General features: G+C 40.1%; 1 protein-coding gene and 1 non-coding gene across 5 annotated transcripts in view; one reads left to right on the top strand and one right to left on the bottom strand.

The window, feature by feature from the left end:
* Positions 1-23,187, top strand: part of SPIDR (scaffold protein involved in DNA repair) — a 318,346-nt gene that overhangs the window by 60,019 nt on the left and 235,140 nt on the right. The gene's annotated exons all lie outside the window — the stretch shown is intronic.
* Positions 9,552-9,689, bottom strand: LOC114813527. Its single transcript, XR_003761244.1, has one exon. It is a non-coding gene; the product is annotated as a small nucleolar RNA SNORA7 (small nucleolar RNA).

Here is a 23,187-nt window from a genome sequence, read left to right as displayed (position 1 = left end):
CCTTTATGTTTCCCATGGTCTTGGTGGCTATTTGTCATCAGTATCAGAAAAGGGCCTCAGCACAGTCCTGGGCTCCTTATGCCTTATTCTTTCACCCTGAATCAATTCCCACCGCAGTGCCTCAGGCAGGTAAATGAGTCTTTGCCATTCCACAGACACTCTGTAAGACTGACTTAGTAGAACTTTGGTCTCTGTGAATCCAGAACAGTTCAAAAAAGATTATCAGCTTAGGGACATCTCATCTTGGAACTCTTTTCTGTCACCTTCCAAATGCAGATATGATGAAATAGAAGTCAAAAAAATATCACCGGAGTGATTTGTCTAGTATTTGATGCTTTCAGCAGTGAATTTACTTGTCTTAGTATCCTCCAAGCACATAACTTACTGAACACAGAATATAGTGAATGTTTTTGGTGAATAAAGGAATATAATCACTGTTCTCGGGTGGGTTGAAAAAATTAAGCCTGCAAGTTGGACCTTTCTCTCTCTTTCTCTCCGAGTGTCAGTTTCTCCAGTCCTCCTCTCATTTAGTAATGTGTGGCTGGGCTACCCTCCCCTTCCTCCACAATTTGGGCACTTAACTCCACAAGTCACTTAAACTCTCTGAGCCACAAGTTCCTCATCTGCAAAATGGGAGTGATAATACCTGCTCCTACTCCCTCTCCCCACTTCACAAGGGTGTTTGGAAGATAAAGTTAGATAAATGATGTGAAATTGCTTTGAAAAAATTTAAAAAGCACTATACAGGAAACAAAGTTTACAATTTGTATTATTGTTTTCGATTTACCATAGATAGCACTTATTTTTCAGTTTTTCCACTTCTCCTTTTCCTTCTATCAATGATTACTTCGTGTCTCTCTCACCTGCTAGATTGTGAGCTCCAGGAAGGTAGAGGTCATACCTTCTAACTCTATCATATGCTCCCAAGTGCTTAGAAAGTACTCTGCACATGATAGGTGCTCCATAAATATAATTGATGGATTCCCTACTCTTATATGGCTACAAGATATGGACATATCATGGTGGACGCTTCTGATTTCTCAGTTTTTATCAGTGTTACCCATAAACCAGACACCAATTAAACCTTAAATGGTAAGACAAGATTGCCAATGATAAGGTCCTGAAACAGAGCCATTTCATTCTGAGGATGGAAGCAAAGTAGAATACCTCAACAGTTATTGTGTGGTGAGATACTCAGCTCCTTGACAGCAGGGAAGGCAGAAAAATTAGCTTTAAGACATAAGCATCAGACAATGTGGAATAGTGATAGACTTTTGGGAGATATCTGGAACAGACCATTCTGGCATGCAGTTATCAGTAGTGGGGTTGAGTAAAGTCTTGAGAAGAGACTTTAGCTTAGTGGGAATCCAAGTGACAGATTCCAGAATAATGACAGGAGCTGCAGTAAGTAAACACCACGGGGCCCAAGGAGTATCTTTACGCACATGAAGTATCGAATGGCTCAACAATCATGACCGTTTTCAGCCACACCTGCTTCTTTTCTATGGCTCAAAATTGTGCCCTCAGAAACACTGTTTGTGCATTTACAACTGAACCAGTACTCAGGCTTATTCTTAGCTCCATCCCTTTTCAGTATTTTACTCTCACTCATTCGCTTGCTCTTATATGTTTCTGTGGAACAAATCCATCTGTTGCTTTAGCGTTATTTTTTTTTTTAGTTGTGCTCATAAGGTGTACATGAGTAACGTGAGGGCGTAGCATTAGGAATCTCCTTACGTGTGTATGCACGGGTGTGTAATGCTGGTTTCCTTCCTCTTTCTCCAACTTTGGTCATCTTACTATGGGATTTTTTTCTTTCTCTATTGGGCGCTATTGATTAAAAACTTTGCACCCTCAGGCAAAACGGCTTTTTAAGGAACTTATTGTTTTTAAGCGTCTGGTCTCCAGTAACTGTGGGTCCAAGTGATTGATGCTGTTCCACAAAGAAATTCTAAATCTCAAGGTGTTCCTGATGGGGAAAGACATGGGAATTTCCATGTTGGGTAGGAGTTTCAGATGGAGGCTCCAAAGCTCGGAGGTGGTGAAGGACAGAGTGGGCTTTTAGAACACAGTTGCTACTCCCCTTTCCCTACTCCATCCCCGTGCCTTTGCAGGAAAAAAGAAAACCAAAGGGTTGAAGGAGAAGGGTGGGGAATAGGGATATGTTCTGTGCTGCTTTGAAAGAGTTCCTGTAGAGAACTTGCACATAGGGGTTGTAATTCTGCAGATTAGTCTCTTCGCAATGATGTTTCAGAGATTTGAAACTACGGTATCAAAAAGGTGCTTTATCTACATTAGGGCCAACTGCTTTTGAGCCCACAAGTGGTTTCTTCACATACTGTATCCCCTGAAGTTCTTGGGACACTTAATCCTCCCCGTGGACTTCCTCTTTGACTAAAACTGCAATTTCCTTTGAAGGAACAACTTCCTGCTGGTTACTGGCCTATCTAGCCACTTCTGTCTCAGGGCTTTTGATAAAAACACAGTAGAATCTAAGTACGTTGCGACACTAGACTGTGTCATCATGGGGCAAATTAGGGAAGTCTAGCAGGAAATCACAAGTTGACTAGCTCAAAAGAGAACCTTATGTTTTTTGGTTGCTGTGTCATGATAGACAGTTGTGAGAGTCCAAATGAACTTTAGAGCAGTTGAGTAGTGGATGCTTTGAAGTACTTCATTAAAAGTAGTAGCTGCCTTTCCTAATAACAAATGTCTGATAGATTCATCCTCTTGGAGAGGAAATTCCTCTAGGGAACAGTAGAAAAACTCCCTCTCATCTTTTATTCCCCAATACTCAGAGTCAGAGAAAGTTTCACTGCATTTCTACTTTTTCTTAACTTTTTTCCTTTAAAAAAGAATCTTCTTTCAAGATGCAGATATTAGCTAGTTTGCTTGATTAGTCATCTGATTCCCAGGGTATTGGGTTATCCTTTTCAGAGGAGGTGCTTTAAGGACACGGAAAAACAAAACCTCAAACAGTGCTGCATCCCACCTGAAAATCGAAAGTTGGTTGCTAAGGATAGACCGGAATGGCCTACTGATCTCAAGAAAGGAATGGCTCTTCTTTGCAATCAAACATAGTAGCACAACAAAAGACAATCCTTTTGGGGGTACAGTGTGGCCCAGTTTTGGCCTTTCCAGCTATACACCCTTAGAGATGAATTTCACCATCAATGGTGTCTTCTTCAATTATAAAGGACAACTAACTTTTTCTCTCTCTCTCCTTTCTCTTCTTTTCTGTGTGTATGCATGCATGCTTATGCTGCTATAGTAGGGTCTGATTCTCCAAGAAGATGCTATTCCCGAAAGGAAATTTGTCAGTAATATTGAAAAAAATCTCTTTCTAAACTTTCCTGATTCAGGAGTCCATCTTTTTTTTTTTCAATTTATCTTTAGCAATTCCTCAAGAATTGTTGTACTTTTGATCTAGTTTACCTCCAATGGTCTTTACAGATCACTTATGCATTCTTAGGAATAGCAACAGAAGATAAATTAATTTTATCATATGATTGTGATTACTTCTATGCTCAACATGATTAACTTTAAAAAGTTGTACACGTAAAATGTTCCTTTTTTCATCTTTTTATATTATACTTCTGTATTTGCGAGATGGTTCTGTTTCTCACATTAACTAGCGAGCTCCTTGAGAACAAGAGACTATATTGTACTCTCTCAAGTACCTCATACAGTACTCTGCCCTCAGTAAATACCATTGATGCTGCTGCTGATGTACCTTCTTCATTTGTAATTCGTACTGTTGTCTGGTGCACACAAGGATGCTCAACAAATGCTGTTGATGGACTCTGTAAATTTTCTCCAATTCAGAAGCCTACTCACCTGCTGAATCACTTGAATTCCTTGCAGCCAGAACAATATTCCACCCCCAAAGCTAGTATTTTAACTTCTGGAACTCAGAGAAATTGTAAAATCAGACGTTGTTTGTCACCATTTTGCTTCATATGTAAGGAACCCGATAGAGAAGGAAATACATTTGGTCCTCTTAAAAGGCAGAAGGAACCTCATCAGTTTCCTTCTACATAAACTGCAGAAGTGATGCAAAGGACGTTTCCCCTTTCTAGTCCTTCAAATAAGAGTGGTGCCACTGTGTCTTCCAAAATCCAGTGAAGAATTACGGTAACTTATCAACTCAAATGTAAGAATTACTATTTGTTCCCTGCTGAAGGTAGAGATAGATAATGACTAAAGTATTGAAATGGAAATTCACAGTTCAATGAGCCTTTTCGCTGAATTCAGTGTTTTGTGCACAGGAAGCATTTAATAAATACTTCTACTACTAGTAGTATTACTACTCTTCTTCTTCATCCACCTTTAAATATCCTGAAAGGGAAAGTAGTTGAACCACATGGGTCCAAGTCCTTTCAGGTGAGAAAATTGCTCCATGCCAAGCATTTTTGGCCCTGACAAACTGGTGCTTAAGTACCACATTAACAAGTTTCCGCTCCAGAAATTAAGTGGCACTCCAATGACCCATTGCAGAGAACATCCTTCAAAAGATGCCTAGGAAGGAAAAGATCATTATCTTGACAAAGATTTTCCCCTTAAAAAATTCTGACTGGTAATCAATCAATCAGTGGCATTTACTGTATTAAGCACTTGGAAAAGTGCAGTTAAAGAGAGGTGGTAGACACGATCTCTGCCCACCAGGAGCTTACAGTCTAGAGAAGCAGCATGGCCTAGTGGATAGAGCATGGGCCTTGGAGTCAGAAAGACCTGGGTTCTAATCCTGCCTATGCCACTTATCTGTTGTGTGCCTCAGTTACTTCATCTGTAAAATTGAGATTAAGACTCTGAGCCCTATGTGGGACATGGACTTTGTCCAACCTATTTAGCTTGTATCTACCCCAGTGCTTAATACAGTCCTGGTACATTATAAACACTTGACATATACCATTAAAAAATACTGGGAGTGATAGACATTATAATTACTTGTAAGATGGCCTATTTTGACATATAGAAAGATAGGGAAAACAGTATGAAGAATTATTGCAGATTCTAAGTTTGCTTATGGAGTTGACACTTGAGCTGTTTAAAAAAAAAAACACAAAAAGATAAATTAAAAATGAGACCACCTTATTTTATCTCATTGAAATAAACTGGACCTGGCTTCATGCTTCTAAAACTCCCTAGTTAGGATGCTTTTGTTTTAATTCAGACTGGAGAAAGGATTTAATATTAGCATGAGTGGGGAAATAATCTAGTAAGGGGATTAGGTGTTATTTTTGGCTACATGGGAGAAATTATATTTAAAATGGTTAAAATTTCCAGATTTTTAAAGTGTGCTATGGCATATTTCCAGTCTTTTTTTTTTCTCTGTGGGTTTTATTTTGTGTATGTGGTGGGATTTTTTCAAGGCAAATGTCAAAAGCTTTTACTTTATGTAGGCTTAGTGTAACAGGTTATGTGGCCAGGCACTGCACCAACTGCTGGGGTAGCTATACACTAATCAGGTTGGACACAACCCCTGTCCCATGTGGAGCTCACAGCCGTAATCCCCATTTGACATTTATTTCCTTGGAGTGCAGAAATGTTGTCCAAATCATCTTCCTGAAATATTACTCAGTATAAGTCTGTCCACTTCTCTAAAACCTCCAGTGGCGGCCCCTCTGTACTTCAAACAAAAACTCTACCATTGGCTTCAAAGCTCTAACCCAGCTCTCTCCATCTTTCACATGAACTCTCTTTCCCTGCTTCTCTCCGGTTCACTCTCTGCACAGCTCCCAAGATCTCCTCCCAACTGTATTTCACTCTCACCTTGCCAGGATTTTGACACCTTGCTCATGCTGTTCTCCATCTGCAAATCTATTGGTTTTCAGCTCCCCATCTTCAAAGACTCCTAAAATGTCACCTTCTCCAGGAAGCCTGCCTTGATTAATTCCTAACACTCCAATTCATATCACCCCAACTTGTACTATGTATTTATACCCATCCTCAGTACTGAAGTAAATCTGTAGACTAAATTGCATCTTCAATTATTTGATTTTATTTTAACCCTGGCATATTCATTCTGTTACCAGTATGAATATGCCAGGAGGAAATAGAATAAAATTGAATGACTGACTATGCAATTTAGTATGTAGATATACTAAATAAATCACAGATGGGGGAAATAGAGTGTGAGGATGTGCAAAAAAGCAAAATAAATTTTCTCACTTCTGGGCATATCCTCGTACTCTGCTATTTTCCCCATCTGTAGTTTATTTTAATGTCTGTCTCCCCATATTGACTATCAGCTCCTTGTGGGCAGGGTTCATGCTTACCAACTTATACTTTCCCAAGCACTTAGTAGAGTGCTCTGCACATAGGTGCTCAGACCACTGATGGGTTGATGGATAAATACCTTTACTACCACAGTGCATGGTAAATAGTGTAACTTCTATTCATTTGGCAGATTAATGTCAAAACTATGGTCTTTTTAAAAAAAAAAAAAAACAAAAACATGGAAACATTAAGTTAATCAGTCATTTACAGTATTTTTAGAAATGTTTAATGATTATGGGAAGAGTCCTCTGAAGTTGAACTGTATATTTAATTCCAATTCATGTCAACAGGTTTCAATTAATATTCTTGTCTTATGTGAAAATCATAATTGTTTTTCTAAAACTTTGAAACCTTTATTTTGTATCTTTATATAATTGTGATCAGAAAATTCCCTAAGATTTAGCGTGGCGGGGGGGGGGGGGGAACTTCCCTAGTAAAAGTCTCTTTCTGTCCCTTTTGTACTTCATTATTCTGATTTAGGAGAAGATTGATTCTTGGCCATTGGAGTTCTTTCTTTTTAATGTCTACTCAGGAAATGAGAGCGTGTCTTTCTCTTTCGTCTCCATTCTGGGCTTCTCCCCAAGAGTTTTGGAAGTGCTTTATTCATTTTCAATGCCACCCCCTCTTCTTTTTCATGGTTAAATTTAATCCACTGTTTTTGTTCTGGATAATCCACCCTTCAATTATATTTAATTTAATAAAGAAGACAAACCCTTCTGTTACAAGAAATGCCATTAAAAACAGACAGCATTCTAATTAAAATAGATGAACTGGGAAGATTTGATAGCCCAGAATGGTACCCACCTATCACGATGTTCCTTTTACATTTCTTATTTCTTCTTCATGTAAGTTTTTTTATTTTTGTTACTCATTTTTGGTTGGGTTACAGATGTGTGCGCTACTCTAGGGAAAGAAGGAACTGAGGACCACAAATTACTGGGAAATCAGTCAATCAGTGATATTTGTTGGGTGCTTCCTATGTGGAAAACACTGTACTAAGCACTTGGGAGAGTACAACACAACAGAGTTGGTAGACACATTCTCTGCCCACAAGGAGCTTACAGTCTAGAGGGGAAGACAGACCTTAAAATATGGCTATGTACATAATAATAATGTTGGTATTTGTTAAGTGCTTACTACATGCCGAGCACTGTTCTAAGCGCTGGGGTAGATACAGGGTAATCAGGTTGTCCCACGTGAGGCTCACCGTTAATCCCCATTTTACAGATGAGGTAACTGAGGCACGGAGAAGTTAAGTGACTTGCCCACAGTCACACAGCTGACAAGTGGCAGAGCCGGGAGTCGAACCCATGACCTCTGACTCCAAAGCCCAGGCTCTTTCCACTAAGCCACGGTGCTCCAAGTGTTCTGTGTATAAGATGGACCTCATCTCTGACTGTTACAAATATTCATGATCCATTACAGTGCTCACTTAGTGCTTGAGGTAGCAGCAGAGGGCTAGCTACGGAAATACCTTGAATCAATGGGATGATTTTAGAGCTCTCAGGAGTTTCTTTGCTGTGTTAAAAAAAAAAAAAAAAAAAAAAAAGAGAGAGTTTTTAAATAGCCATAGAGGCTGGTGTTTCAGAGGCTAGACTATTAGACAGGTAGTCCTGAAATCTACTCTGTTTTTAATCCTAACTTCTACGCTCCATGACTACAGTAAAACTGGGAATCCCCTTGCCATCTCTATCTGGGCCTGTCTATTACATACGTAACCTAATGTAATGTAAGAGCATCATAAGGACACACACGATTAGGTGTTGTGGAGTTGTCGAGTGTGTTACCGAGCAGATGCCAGATCCCTTCCATCGCTACAGAGCTGTTGCGTACCCTTCCCAGGCCTCTGTAAACAGGGACCTTGCTTTGGAGCCTTAGAACTCAGCAATATGAGCTGGGATGAAAGGAGGCTGGGTGTTTAGAAGTAAAATTACTGGCGTAAAGGCGTGTAGTGCATCACCATGGGACAGGGGACAGACTTGCTGACGGAGAGAGAAATGGCCACTTTATCCCCTGCTGACTCACTGGATGACCTCCATAAATCATTTAATCTGATAGGCATTGGCTTTCCCCATCCAAAAAGTGGCATTAATTCAAAGGTAGGGAGGGGGATCCATAGGATGCTTTGAACTTCCTGAAGATAATGTCGTTTAATGTATTTGTAATTTAGCAGGTCACACTTGGAGAATTTCCAGTAACCTACCAGTGTTGACTATGGGAGGGAGAGTCGAGCAGAGGCATATCCATTCCATTCCTAGCTTGGGCAGTGGCTAGCGAGGGGAAGGCAATCTGCTACAAGTCAAAACTCACCTATGCTGGGCAGCAAACTAGTTGTGGGCCCTGTTGCATTTTAATGTAAGAACAAAGACCTTTGATGTACCCAATTCAGATAATCAGTCACGTTATCAAATTGAATCATACTTGATAGATCATTTCAAAGGAAGAACAGCTTTTTTCCCCCTTCACAACAGATTTCTTAGTCAGTGGAACCTACCGTCTTTTTGGGTGAGTCATTTGAAGTTGTATTATTTGTGAAACACTGGCATAATCGAAATGACCTGTAAAGGAGAGACACAAACTGAAAGGTGTGCAAATTATCCTGTGTAGTGTGTTTTCTAGTTTCTGTAGGGCTTTGCGTGCCGCTCTAGCGAGTCCTATGTCTGCAGGTGCCAGGTTGGCGGTTCAGGAAGCTGAGAGTTCCGATTTCATACAGAGGCTCTGCTGTATGCCCTTTATGGACGGTTTGGGTTTTGGATAGAATTACATCAATTCCTTTTCCTCTTTGGTAGATAGTTCTCAATTCAATGCCCTTTTGAAAGTCAGATACATTTAGGTGCATGAGATTGAGTTGGGAGAAAGAAGCGTCATAAAACTAGGGTATTATGCTCATGTTTTTACAGTCTCAGTTGACACCACCACCAGCCTACCTGCCTGTCACTGCTAAACTTACTGTCATACACGTGAAAGTGAACTAGTAAGGCCCAACTGTTGCATGTGCTTCTTATTAGACTCATAAGCTCTGGCCCTAGGTGATTGAAATTGGGGTTGTTTAGCTCTGTTACACTGAAGTCTTGTCTTATGCTGTCGAGCCATTTCTGACCTATAGCGTGTCCATGGACACATCTCTTCCAGAGCACACCACCTCCATCTGCAGTCGTTCTGGTAGTGCATCCGTAGAGTTTTCTTGGTAAAAATACAAAAGTGGTTTACCATTGCCGTCTCCGCCCTTGACTCTTTCCCATGTCACTCCTGCCCAGCACAGGTGAGTTTTGACTTGTAGCAAATTGCCTTCCGCTCACTAGCCACCGCCCAAGCTAGGAATGGAAGGGGTATGCCTTTGCTTGAGTCTCCCTCTCATAGCCAAGACTGGTAGAGTACTGGAAACTCTCCTGGTGCCATCCTGAGAGGGGAACATTGAAGTAGGACTAAAAATAATTAAAATAGGGATTCTGTGTTCGGAGCAGTCCAGAAGAAAAGAGGTTTATTGTTTCTGGCCAGAATCCATTTGTTAACTCTGCAAAGACTCCAGTAATCATGGCTGACCCAGACTCCTAAATGAAATAGTTGCCAAAGAAAAGATTTGATAAGTGATTACAGACTGATAAGTTACCAACAGAAAGATACAAAGACTGAGATTTATAGAACGATATTTAATGCTACTTATGTGTGAATGCGAAGCTTGATTGCCTAATTACAGTAGCCACTCATAAAGTATAGGGCTCTTGGACTTTCTAATCAAGATTTCTACTTGGAGGAAAGGGAAGCAAAAAATTTGGAATCCCAAGTTAACACATCCTAGCCTCCTTTTTACCTCAAGGATATCTTGACTAGGGAGAAAATGACCTGCCTATATGGGTCTTCTTCCATCGACGATCCGGGCTCAAACAGATCATGGAAGGGAGAGGATGGGGAGCAGGTAGCAGGATTGGAGCGGTACAGCAAACTGAGGATTTTTTTCCTAAATTCTTTCATTCATTCATTCATTCAATAGTATTTATTGAGCACTTACTATGTGCAGAGCACTGTACTAAGCGCTTGGGATGAACAAGTCGGCAACAGATAGAGACAGTCCCTGCTGTTTGACGGGCTTACAGTCTAATCGGGGGAGACGGACAGACAAGAACAATGGCAAGGAAGTGTCAACTCTGCTCAAAGAAGGAGGAGGAGGTGGGGTGAGGGTGAAGCTCTTCTACTATTGGCAGGAGAGACTTACTCCTCCCAAAATGTCCCACTGGCTTTGTTGGGGTTAGACAAACTAACCCTCTTGGCATCCCGCATTTTGTACTATTTTTTTTGTCTTTTCTTCCCTGCAGGTCTCCCTTCCATTTTTAAGTCTGGCCTGTTCAAAAGATTTTTTAAAGCTCTGAACCTCTGCTGTGACCTATTCTAACACTACTTCTCAGCTCTCTGGCCAGACTTAGTTGATATTAAGTCAGTTTCCACTTGGGGGGGGGGGTGTTGATTTTGTCTCGATTCTAAAAGCACCTTGTTGTGTAAATTAAAGTGTTCTAGGAACCTCATTTAGATTTTTATTTGGACATGATGGGCTTGTATCCTCCATATAAGGGGACTGATTTTTTTTTTGAAGTCCAAGAAGCATATTAGTATTTGGATTTTGATCTAAGTATGCACCTGGGTTAATGTTTCCTTAGAGTATAGCTAAGTCACTAAGATATATGACATTTCTCTAATAAGTTTTACCAAAAGTGCGCATTTCACAAGAGTAAAGTGTTCTATGGTTGTGGTTAAATTTCAGATTTGCTTTTTTGTGGCATCTTTTTTTTTAAGTATTTTTCTGTTTTCAAGTAAGTAATTAATAATATGACAGCATAAATCAAATTCAGGACACTTTAATGGCACATTTGGGTTTTTCAAAAAAAAATCAAGATCAAAGATTTTTTTAAAATTTTTTGCTCAAATAGAAAATTCCCATAGAATCTCTTTCTAAGATTGGAGTCCTTCCAGACCTATTAGAGCTGTTCCTTCTTTTATACCTTTTTTGATATTTCACAGAATTGTATGAATGCCAAAGAACCAGTTATTTCTTCAGAATTATCCTGTTCCTCCTAAAATCTTTATCCCCTATTGTCTATAAAAATCTAAAAAGTGTTTTAAAGCCCAATCCCCAGTTATTGAAACAATGACTAAATCAAGCATTCTGAAACACAACCTCAAAATCTTAAAAAAAAAAACCCCAAAAAACAACAACCCTGAATATCTCTCTCTTTGCCTAAACTTCAAGGTTATGGAACACAGCAAAACAGATTATATAGTTCTTTTTTATATTTAAGTGCTTACTATAAATCAAGCACTATTCTTAGTATTAAAGATACAAGTTTATCTGGTTGGCATAGTCCCTGTCCCACTTGGGACTCACAGTCTAAATTGGAGGCCAGAGAATTTAATCCTCATTTACAGATGGGGTAATTGGGGCACCGAGAAGTTAAATTATTTGCCCAGGGTCACATGATAAGCAATTGGCAGAGTCAGGATTAGAACCCAGGTCCTCTGACAGGCCTGTGCTCTTTCCAGTAGGCCACACTGCTTCCTTTATGGTCAGAGCATTTCTCCTGACCCAGAACTCCTCCCCTTTTCCTTTTTAGGTTTCCCTCCCATTTTTTCTACCTTTCTTCCTATCAGTTGTTACCCCAGACACCACTGAGTCTCAGTGGCTGACTTTGAATCATAGAGGAAGCCATTTGTGAGGAAAAGTCCCTGGGTAGGGCTCAGGAGATGTGGGTTCTGTTCTCTGTTCATTTCCTGAATTGATCGGGAACCATGGGTTAGTCTCATGCAGAAAATGGTCCTCTGTCCTGGATTCTTCCTTTATAAAATGAGGACAATCTCTCCTGCCTCTAACTCACAGGCTGTTCTGAGGGCTCTTTAAATAACATCTCGGAAGCACCTTGGTTGTCGGACAGAAGACAGACCTAGAGATAGGAATCCACTGTTTATAAAATATTAACTAATGTTAAAATGAATCTAGTCGTTCTTCATGCAAGATATGAAGCTACTGGTTTTTCTCACCAGCAGTAGAGTTGAACATCATAGTCTGGTTTAGTTCTTACTTCTACTTTAGTTGAATTTCAAAAAAGGCCCCAGAATGGCACATGACAACGACTGAGAATGTTTGGGAATGTAATTATGCCAAATGGGTCCAGTTATGTTTTGCATCTCCATACTGTCGCAGAGCAACAATCCACGTATCAAACTTTAATGTGCCACACCATATCTTTGAGGTGCTAGGGCTATTTTTCTTGGTTCCTTTCAGAATTCCATTCACTCCTCACCAAGGATAGCTAACTGTGCAGACTGCAGTGATTTTTTGTAATGATTAACTACCCTCAAAAGTGGTAACTGGCAACTCTTTTGGGGCAGTGCTGGCTAGCCCAGTTCTCTTTCCTTTGTTTTAGGGGCTTAGCCATTCAATCTTTAACTGTTGGATGAACTCTCACTGACCCAAAGATTTCCTTTCTTAAACTTTGAGACTTAATATGTGTGTTTTTTCCACTCGTTTTTACTTTGAATGCATCTTTGTCTCCCTTTTTGCAAGTTAATTTCTTCAGTTGCTCCTATCCCAAATGCTCATGGTCTTTGGGAAATGCAAAAGCAGCAGAGTTTGGATGTTTGGAGGGCCAGGTTGCTACCACCAGAGCGAGGATTCTCTGGATTCCTTGATTTTGAACAATTTATCAGTCGGGAGGCAGATCAGGGTGATTTTTTGGGGGTGTCTATATCATAAAATCCTAAGCGTGAGAGCAGTACTATTACTGGATCAGTCCATTGGTCCATCCAGCTAAGTAGAGTTGTCTTGTTCAAAGACGATTCTACCAGAGACAAGACTGAGTGCTTTTGAGAGAGAGCATTTTGCCTACTTAGTTCATGAAAATACAGTTGTTCACTTCAGTCGTATTTACTGAGCACTTATTGTGTACAAAGCATTGTACTAAGCACTTAGCACTAAGCTTCCCTTTGGCTATTTGGGGTAGGCATTGCTCAGAAGCCAGTGGTTCAGAGAGGAAAAATTGGGCCTTTCCTCCAACTCAGTATGCACTAGAGTTGCTTTTTGGAGGAGTGGCGGCAATCTGTGCTGAGCCATCCACGCTCTCTCAACCACTCTCCCTGAGCTCTGTAGCTCAAGACAGCTGAAAGAGTGGCTGGGTGTGATACTTCAACAGTCGCAGATGTACAGTATTCTATCTCCAGTAGCAACAGAATGCATGAAGTAACTGTAGGATGATTGTCCTTCTTGACATCACCCCAGATGTTTGAGGATCAGTCAATCAGTTGTATTTATTGAGCACTACAGTATGCAGAGCACTGTACTACATGCTTGAGAAAGTCCAATATGACAGGCACATTCCCTGCCCACAATGAGCTTCAAGTCCAGAGGGGATGAACCATTTTACATTTCCTCTTAGTTCAAGTGTGAAGTGTTTATCTTGTATCTACCTTGCACATTGCTAGACACATAGTAAGTGCTTAATGAGTACTACAGTTGTTGTTGTGTTGCCCACCGGTAGTCCATAATGAACTGTTCATCCAAACCCTTCTTGGATCTCAGATACGTTCTTTCTCCAGCAGTTCCTGTGGGAACAGAATCCACATGTTTACCGCTTGTTGGGTGACGATGTGTTTCCTTGTTGCAAATTTTGATAAACCTGTTTACCTCAGAAAATGTGATGTGCCTTCTTGGAGGCTTTCTTTGAGAAGTGATAGTTTATACTTCTGTCTCTGTGATCCTGGAGAAAGTGAAGTGAAATATTTAATAAGTGGAGACTTGCCATTTGTCCTGTATTGTAAAAACTGAGCCGTTTTCTGGAATTTTGTTCAAAAAAATCCTAGGAGAATCTATATCTATATGTACGTGTGTGTATCTTCCGCAGTTTTGTTCCTCTCTTGTGCTTTTTGTAAGCTCTTTGTCTCTGGATTATAAATTCCTTGTGGGCAGGGAACATGTGTACCAAATCTGTTATATTGTACTCTCCCAAGTACAGTGCTTAGTCCAGTGTTTTGTTTAATAATGTAATAATACTGTTGATGCAAGGCCAAAATAAGTCCAAGTTAAGATCATGTATGCAAGGAGGAGTGGATGCTTATGGACAGACAAAAGGGATGAGAGGTGTGTGTGTGTGTACCTATCTATCTATCTATATATATATATATGCATGCATATATCTGTAATGTATTTATTTATGTATATTAATATCTGTCTCCCCTGCTGGACTGAGAGCTCGTTGCGGGCAGGAAATGTATCTTTGTTGTTGTATTGTACGCTCCCAAGTGCTTTATACAGTGTTCTGCACACAGCAAATTGAATGAAAGAAGCAGAGAGCTGAAGATGATATGTAGGGGCTAGAAACAAAAGCCAGCTTTCTGGGGCAAGCCGCCATAGTAGTGATTTCTTAAGCTTGATGCTGTAAGACTTTCTTGAGTCTCTATAACCCTTTTATTCCTCAAAGGGCTTAATTGTATTTTGTCCACAGAATATATCTAAGATAGGGAGTGGCGGGTATTTTTTCCCATTTTACTAATGAAGAAAGTGAGGCCCAGAAAAGTTAAGTGACTTAGATAACGTAATACAGCAGGGTCTGAATCACAATGGGAACCCTGGTTCTCTCCTTCCTGGACCTGTGCTTTTTTTCCACCAAACCATGTTGTCTCCCATTCTGACATCGTAGATGTATGAATGAAGCCACCATTCTACTTCTAATGGACTAGTTCAAGCCCTTTTGCAATGAGATTGGGCTATGTGTGGGTTTTTCCTGGTGTCTCTCCTAGTTTATATAATGATTCTGTGCAGTCTATACTTGCTGTCTTGCCCTTGGCTGTCCCACAGACTCCATTTTTGCCAGTAGCCACAGGGAGTGGGCTTCCTTTTTTTTTTTTTTTGTCTCTACTTCTCTTTCCAACTCCCCTATCACAGTAAGCGGTGGCTACCAACGAAGAGAGGAAGAAGGGACTGTATTTATTAGCTAAAGGGTACTGTCTCTTAACCTAGCCAGGAAAAGACATTTCCCACAGTGTCCAGTAAGGGTCAGTGTGGTTTACGTTTATTTTTATGTGAATCAGAACATGTGAATTGAGCAGCTCTCCGTAGTGTTGATCAAGAAATTTTGTGATCCATCCCGAGTTCCCAATACGAGATTACATCTCCCCAAGATAAAACTGTAAGCAGGACCCAGGGCACAGCGTGGCTCAGTGGAAAGAGCACGGGCTTTGGAGTCAGGGCTCATAAATTCGAATCCCAGCTCTGCCACTTGTCGGCTGTGTGACTGTGGGCAAGTCACTTAACTTCTCTGTGCCTCAGTTCCCTCATCTGTAAAATGGGGATTAAGACTGTGAGCCCCACGTGGGACAACCTGATTCCCCTATGTCTACCCCAGCGCTTAGAACAGTGCTCGGCACATAGTAAGCGCTTAACAAATACCAACATTATTAAGTAGAAGATCAAGGTTTAGCGAATTGTAGCTCGGAATGGAATTGAAGACAGAGTGCTTGACTGGGGAGACTTGCTACACCGTCTTCTCTCCTCATCCTTGCCCCACATTGTGTGGGGCTGTCCTTGAAGTATTTCATGTTTGTGTTTTATCTTTTGCCTGCTTTTATGGTATACCCAAGATTTTATAGCTTCTGCCCCCGTGACTCAGATTCTAGGCAGGATCTTTTGATTCCCTTGCCCTTCGGTTAATGGGTTTTGTAGCGTTGACTTGAAGTTTGATGGCCTAGAAGCTTGGGTGAACTTAAGGCTAATACAGCAACTAATGCAGTCACGGCTCCTCCGTCTATGATCTCATCAGATCTTAACAAGCTCTGCAGGTTTGGGCCTGGTCAATAATTGGCTGGGTGATCTCCAAGAGAAAAACCACTGGGCTTCAGGATGTGTAGTGGGAGGATCAATTTTGCATCTGAGTCAGTACTGAGCCAACACCCGGTCAGAATGTTGGGGGACATTGGGTTCCCAAAGGTTTCATCGGTCTATCCAACCGAAGCACCAACAGCTGTCTATTTTTGTGTTTTTTAAGGATTTTAATTATGGTGCTCAATCTAGGATTACCTCTGCAGTTTGACCTTGATTGAAGCAATAATGCGTTTAATGTGATATGCTGAGTAATATGTGTATTCTTCTTTGTTTCTGACTCATTTTTTCTTCTTGCCTTTTTTCCCATCTTAGTTGAAAAGGTTCTGGGATATACAGTGTTAGTTTAGCTCCCAGCATCTTTTGGAGGAGAAGAGTGAAATTTAAATTTATAAAACGATCAGGAGTGTGATTTTCTTTTGGCTTAACTTTGCCTGCACGGAAGAGTTTGCTCCAAGCTTGACCTTTCCATTAACATGACCTTTCAATTAATCTCCTCTATAAATTTAAGAATTAAAAGCTTGCAAGTCTGAAAATTAAAAGAAGCAGTGTTTCATCTGTCTCGTTACTCCATTTGTCATTGTGGTTAGCTCTGCCCACAGGTTGCTTCTTAATCTTTCGGCTTCTGTCTGGTCTGTTTGTTCCTGCCTCTTTGTTGGGTCCTGTTTTTTTGCCCTAACAGTTCTATAAACCTCCAGATTGACTAGGCACAAAATTTGGTTTAAAGGAAGATCTAACTCCATCTATCCCCTTTATTCAGGGTCCTGAAGAATTGAGGTCATGAGTGGAAATAATAGCTCATCAGAGAAAATTACTTGGTTAAAAAAAGGGTTTGTACATAGAGGCAGGAGCCTATGCAGCTTTTGAGGCAATTTCGGTGTCCTGGAAAGGGAATGGGAGAAAGAGAGAGAAGAGAGAGCATCCCCTGTCCCCTTCCTTCCCCCCAGGAAAGCATAGGACCTGACCCCATTTAAACTTTTGAAAATTTCAAGGGAAACATGGTATGATACTATTTTGTGGCCAAATTATCGAAAAGTGGTTTGTTGATCAATGCCTGTAAATATTTGGGGTGAGTTCCCTCGCTGCAGGGAAACGTACTGGGAATGACCAACTGGCAATGTCTTGAAAAGAACCACCACACCCAGGACTTTGTGCTGTTGTTATTTAAGTTCTGTGTTGGTTATCTACTTCTCTACCTTGTGGCGGCCACTTCCCCTGCTAATGTCCTCTACCTCAGGAGTTCCCCTGCATTGGAACTCAGAGGAGTATGGTCCTTGTCTAACCCCATTCCCTTTCCCACCTCATCCTTTTCCTGTCCTTCTCCTTTTCCTGTCCTTCCTCCTCCTCCTCCACCCTGGCTGCTGTTTCCATTGTAATACAATAACCACAGCCCAATGGAGATGATGATGATGATGGTATTTGTTAAGCACTTACTATGTGCCAAGCACTGTTCTAAGTGCTGGGTTAGCTATAAGGTAATCACGTTGTCCCATGTTGGGCTCACAGTCTTAATCTCCATTTTTCAGATGAGGTAACTGAGGTACAGAGAAGTTGTGACTTGCTCAAAGTCACAAGCTGATAAGTGATTGAGCTGGGATTAGAACCCACGACCTGTGACTCCCAAGCCTGTCCTCCTTCCACTAAGCCAAAGTGCCACAATAAGCATTTAAGTGGCCATTAAGTGTTCAACTTCATTTCTATTTCTTATCCTTTTGAATCCACTTCACTTTCCCAAAGTCTGTTTCTGATCCTCCTGTTGGGGATCCGAGTCAGGGATGGGAGGCCAAACTCGGACTAGCAGAGAGCCTGGTAGCTGCTGTGAGCGCTCACTGTTACTTAATATTTGGGAAATGGACGTTGTGTATTGGCTCAACAAAAATGTGCCTGAGTGATGAAAGCCTTCCGCTGCCTGTTGGCCCACAGTTCAAACCTACTGCCATAGTCTTCCTTTTGTCTCCCCCGAAGCCTAATGTCCCAGCTGGATCTCCCCTGTCTGCGCCCTGAAGGCTGTCCCGCTGCTTGGACTTGGCAAAGTTACTATTGGTAGAAGGAAAAAGTGATACATCATTATGGATGCTAAAGCACATTTTATTTGAGGCACTTTTTTTCTACAGTGTCTCTTTAAATGGGTCTCTATCCCATTATAATTTTGAATCTGGCTCAGAGAAGTAGGGTGGCCTAGTGGGAAAGGGCACAGGCCTGGGAGTCAGAGGACCTGGGTTCTAATCCTGGCTCTGCCATTTGTCTGCTGTGTGACTCTGGGCAAGTCACTTAATTTCTCTGTGCCTCAGATCCTTTATCTGCAAAATGGGGATTCAGTCAATATCTGTTCTTCCTCCCACTTAAACTGTGAACTCCTGTGGGGCCTGATTATCTGGAATCTACCCCAGCACTTACTTGAGTATTTGACACAAAGTAAGCACTTAACAAATACCATAATTATTGTTATCGTTATTAACATGATCATGCAGTAGCCCATTCATTCATTTAATCATATTTATTAAGTACACTCTGTGTACAAAGCACTGTACTAAGCGCTTGGGAGAATGCAATGTACCAAAGACACATTATCTGTCCACAATGAGCTCAGAATCTAGAAGGGGAGACAGACATTAATATTCACAAATAAATAAATTACTGATAAATATGAGCTGAGGGGCTGTGGATGATGAATGAAGGGAGCAAATCAGGGTGATGCAGAAGGCAGTGGGAGAAGAGAGGAGGACTCAGGGAAGGCTTCTTGAAGATGTGCCTTCAATAAAGCTTTGAAGTGGGGAAGAGCAGTTATCTGTCTGATATGCGGAGGGAGGTTCATAAAGTCCATAAATACCATGAAATCAGTTTGAGGATTTGAAATATGTTTTCTGTTTAAATTACTTTGAATAATGAGCTCCAAATGATTTAATTGCCATCCTCTTTTGCTTCATTTTTTTTATATATTTTTTAAGAGCTTACTATGTATCAAGTACTGTTCTAAGCACTGAGGTAGGTACAAGGTTATCAGTCCAGATACAGACCTTGTCCCACACAGGACTCACAGTCTAAGTAGGAGGGAGAACTTGTATTGAATCCCCATTTTGCAGTTGAGGAAACTGAGGCACAGGGAAGTTAAGCCCAAGGTCACATAACATTCATTCATTCAATTCAATCATATTTATTGAGTGCTTACTGTGCAGAGTAGTATATTAAGCTCTAGGAAAGTACAATTTAGCAATAAAGATAATCCCTGCCCACAAAGGGCTTGCAGTCTAGAAGGGGGCAGTCAGTCATAAAAACAAGTAAACAGGCGTCGGTAGTAGTGGAAGTGAGGAAGTGGTTGTGTGGAAGTGAGGCCATCTCATAACTTACTCCTTGCTTGTGGATGTTTCAAGATCAGAGCATCTCCATCCCTCTGGGTATGAAATCTACCTTTTCCCAACAGGTGCGGTAGTCCATCATGTAAATTATAACAGTTGAGCTGTAGCTCTAGCTCTACATAGCTCTAGATCTATTTAATATGGCTGAGTTTAATATTCTAAGTGTGTCAGAAGGGGAGTAGGTTTGTAGGACTTTCTGCACCACCCTGCCTTGATTTGTTGAGTCAAAGGTGAAGGAACAAAAGTTTATTATGTCATACAGTTAAAACAAAATAGGGAAAATATAAGATTATCATTGTCTCTTTCAAAATCCACCAAAGGTGATGGTCTCCATTCTGCATTGCTCTGTACTAGTGTGGACTGTGTAAGTTATACAACATGACTCTACTGGTTTCAACACAAAAGATTTAAGGAAAAAGTGCATACTGTATTGATTTCAAGAGTGAAGGAAAACAAATTATGAAGGGGAAAAGTGAAAAATTCTGTGGTTTTCTATATAAATGACTGTTTTGTTTTAGCACTTTAATATGACTTACTCTGAAGAGTAGCAACTCATTTTGAGGCCCTGAAATAATTTGTTTGGCCATATTGCCTAAACAGCAGCTGTTTGCTGTTGTGGGAACACGACCTAAAAACAATACCAGACCATACTAAACTAATTTAGATCTAAATCTCATTTTCAAGTGATTTAGATTAATACTGCTGTTATTTCTACCAATATAAACCTATCTTGAAATGAAGAGTGGTCAAAGCATTATTTAGGGAAAGTAGTAGCATCTATTGAGTGTTCCCTTGGTGGGATGCTCTGTACTAGGCTTCACTTAAACTCTAGGAGGTGTTTTGTTTTTCATTTTAAAATAAGGCAATCAAGTGGTTAAGGCAGGGCTTAGCAAGTGCATTTCAATCAATAGTCTTTATTGAATATCTAATATGTTCCAAATACTAATAAAGACTTAGAGTGTGAATGATTTAGTAGACACGATCCCTGCCCTCAAGAAGCTTATTTCTGCATTCAGTGGGCAAGGAAAAATCAAGTACAACTAAAGACAATCTTATGGGGAATTTTGCAGCACAAATTGATATTGTGGTAATGCCACAAGCAAATTGAATGGGATAAGCCAAAGGTAATGCTCAGTGACCAAAGCAGAGAGAGTCTGCCAGGTTTGTTGTTTGTTTTTTTTTTCTTGAGGAACTAAGTCAACATTTGTTGTTCAGGTAAAACGAATTTTACTTTCACAAGTATTGACTTGAGAGAGGAAATGGTCTGTCAGCTTTTTAAATTGATTTTTGTATTTTTCTCCTTCACATTGCCTGGAACAGCTATTGAACCACCAAATTCCTCTGTCGTATTTTATATGATTATTCTTACAATTTGTCACCATTCAGATTCCACTTTTCTGTGGTATTATTTGAACACATTACTAAAGGAATTGACAGATAACCCCCAATCCTTATTTTAGCCAAAATTTTAATCTTTTTTTTTCTTTTCATACCCACCTCTTTAATCAATCAATCTTTAACAAAATTGTGACCATAGAGCAAAAACTGGCTTATTGATCGTTCACCTTTTTCCTATGTCCCTTGTTTTCTAGATGTCAGGGTGTCATATTCAAATGTCAGACCACTTTTAATACCATTACTTAGAGTGGTTATTCAGTGTAGGCCATGTGGAAATATTGATTTTATTTAGAGACCCTTCTTGTCTTGACAGAATGTATCAATATGGCTAAGAGTGGAAATACTCTTGATTTTGGCAAATTGTTGGGTGACTCCTACCTGAATAGTGAGAAGGGACTTCTGCCACTTCCTAATTCATGTAAAATGGTGGTAGATGGTCGATCCCCCTCACACCCTTCTCTGGCACACCTAAAAATCATTAGTTGGAACGTTCCCCCGCTTAAAAGAGCCTTAGTTCAAAAGTTTGTACGCTAGTGTTGCAGGAGAAGAAACCTCAGTATTGATTCCTAATTTCTCAGAGACTAATATCTGACTAAATTAGCAAATTACATCAGTGTGAAAGATCACATGTGCACTTTGATTTGACTAGCCATTTAAGCCCATGTGTCCTTCGGCATACCTAACCACTGTGGACACTTTTCGGTTAGGAAAAGAGACTTGTTTACATTTCCATTTTATTTGTATAACCCTCTTGTGGACTAAAGAGTTTTCATAGGGTGTCTTCTGGTAACTTTTCAGAGAAGAGCTGAGAAAGATATTGGAAAAATTTTTTTTATAAAACTCAAAAACAAACAAACCTTGACTCTGGTACTAGAAACCCATAATTCATGCCAAGAATCATTCCTCTTTTTAAGTAATGATAGTTTCGGAAAGAGAGAAAATTTCCAAATAGCAAAAACATTGCACAAATGTGCCAGGTCACTGGATTGGAATGGGCAATTTACCAGGAATAATGGTGCTAAATTTTGTTAAAAACTATCATCTTATTGGCATGATGAAGATGAAAATCTCACCTCTTTATTTCTCGCTCCTTCCTTCTGAGCAAGCCCATCATAGGTAAATACATAAAATGGAGAGTAAATTTACTTTCTCCCTAAAGTATACTATAGTAAGGGATGGTTTTCACTTGAAATTGTCTGGAAGAGTAATTCCATAACAAAATAACTATACAGCCTTCCAGAGGTAATGACAACTCAGCTTTGAAATGTGGGGAGTCTTGTTATTTCTAGGTTAAGTAAATGACTGTCAAGATCAAAAGTACCTAAAAATGAACAGTTAGCTTACTCATGAGTTGGTGTTTTGAAATACTTATTTCTGGTTGAATTTCTTGGAGTAAATTTGTTCCTGAAGAAATTTTCTGCAGCATGGAATAAATATTGACTCCTGTTAAGTGAATGCAAGCCTATAAAAACAGTGACAACATGTCTTTCAACCATTCTTTTCATTTGACCTCAGATTAGTTTCAAAGGGCCTTTTTGCCTTATGTATTCCAAAGCACTTCAGTGCTTTGAATTCTGGAATGTGTGTTCACACTTTGAACACTGGTTTTCGGTGTTTCTCCTGTGAAGGAATTAAGTTTTAATGGTTAGGTCAGGAGGTGGATCAGGAGACAAGAATACTGGGTTAATGAAGCCGTAGTTACTTCTCCCAACATCAATTCATTTTGTGACCTTGTTTAAATTTACCTCTGCCTCAGTTTTCCCTTTGGGAAAAAATGTGGATAATGTTGTGTGGGATTTTGCCGGAGTTCTGAGATTGAGATGAAAGGTAATATGGAATTTTGAAGAAGAATCATGTTTTCCCACTTAAAATATTCTGCATCTAGGAAGCCTGCAAATAATAATAAATTGACACTTGTTTGGTAAATTAAAGGTTCAGAACTTTAAGATCCTTGGATGAAAGATGGTATGACTCACATTTTAATCCTTGTAGTAGCGAGTTCTCAACTCAGGTGTAGAGCCTTGGAAAAATATTTGTGGTGTTAAATGTGTGTGTAAGAGCTGTTTTAATCCTAGTTACTCTGACCATTCTTAGTTGGTAACCAAATGACCATCTGTAGGGAAGCTGTGTGATTACACATTTAAAGCACTCAATCAATTCACCCCCTCCTACCTTACCTTCCTGAATTCCTACTACAATCCAGTCCTCACACTCTTCTCCTCTAACACCAATTTACTTTCTTTACCTTGATCTTGTCTATCTCACCATCACCCCCTTACCCGTGATACTTCCTCT

This window comes from Ornithorhynchus anatinus, chromosome 7 (genome assembly GCF_004115215.2).
Source record: "Ornithorhynchus anatinus isolate Pmale09 chromosome 7, mOrnAna1.pri.v4, whole genome shotgun sequence".
Lineage (NCBI taxonomy): Eukaryota > Metazoa > Chordata > Mammalia > Monotremata > Ornithorhynchidae > Ornithorhynchus > Ornithorhynchus anatinus.
This window is presented reverse-complemented; position numbering and strand designations above follow the sequence as displayed.